A 317-nucleotide genomic window follows, 5' to 3' on the forward strand; every position below is an offset into this window, starting at 1 on the left:
GCGTGGGGGAGGTCGTGGTTGCTATTTCTTTGATATCTCACTGGGCCTTACTCATGAACAGAGAAGGTCGGCATAAAAAGATCCTCTCTACAAAATAGCAGAGAGAAAATATTATTACTTTCGCTTAGTTTGGAGAGAAAACTAAGACCAATAGTTACTCCTTCTTGCACTCAGTTTAGGCGCAAAGGCGAAATATCCAGAAGTTTGTATGGGGATGCTACGAGAAGCTTTGTCAAAGTACCTGAATGTGAGCTCTCAGAATCTATCAATACACACTTTGGGGTAAAAACACAGTTTCACCCAGAACATAATTTAGT

At 40.7% G+C, this 317-nt stretch overlaps 1 pseudogene; it reads left to right on the plus strand.

The window, feature by feature from the left end:
- Positions 1–317, plus strand: part of LOC111733620 — a 42,440-nt pseudogene that overhangs the window by 1,606 nt on the left and 40,517 nt on the right.

The sequence above is a fragment of the Pteropus vampyrus genome, unplaced genomic scaffold, assembly GCF_000151845.1.
Source record: "Pteropus vampyrus isolate Shadow unplaced genomic scaffold, Pvam_2.0 Scaffold591, whole genome shotgun sequence".
Classification (NCBI taxonomy): Eukaryota; Metazoa; Chordata; class Mammalia; order Chiroptera; family Pteropodidae; genus Pteropus; species Pteropus vampyrus.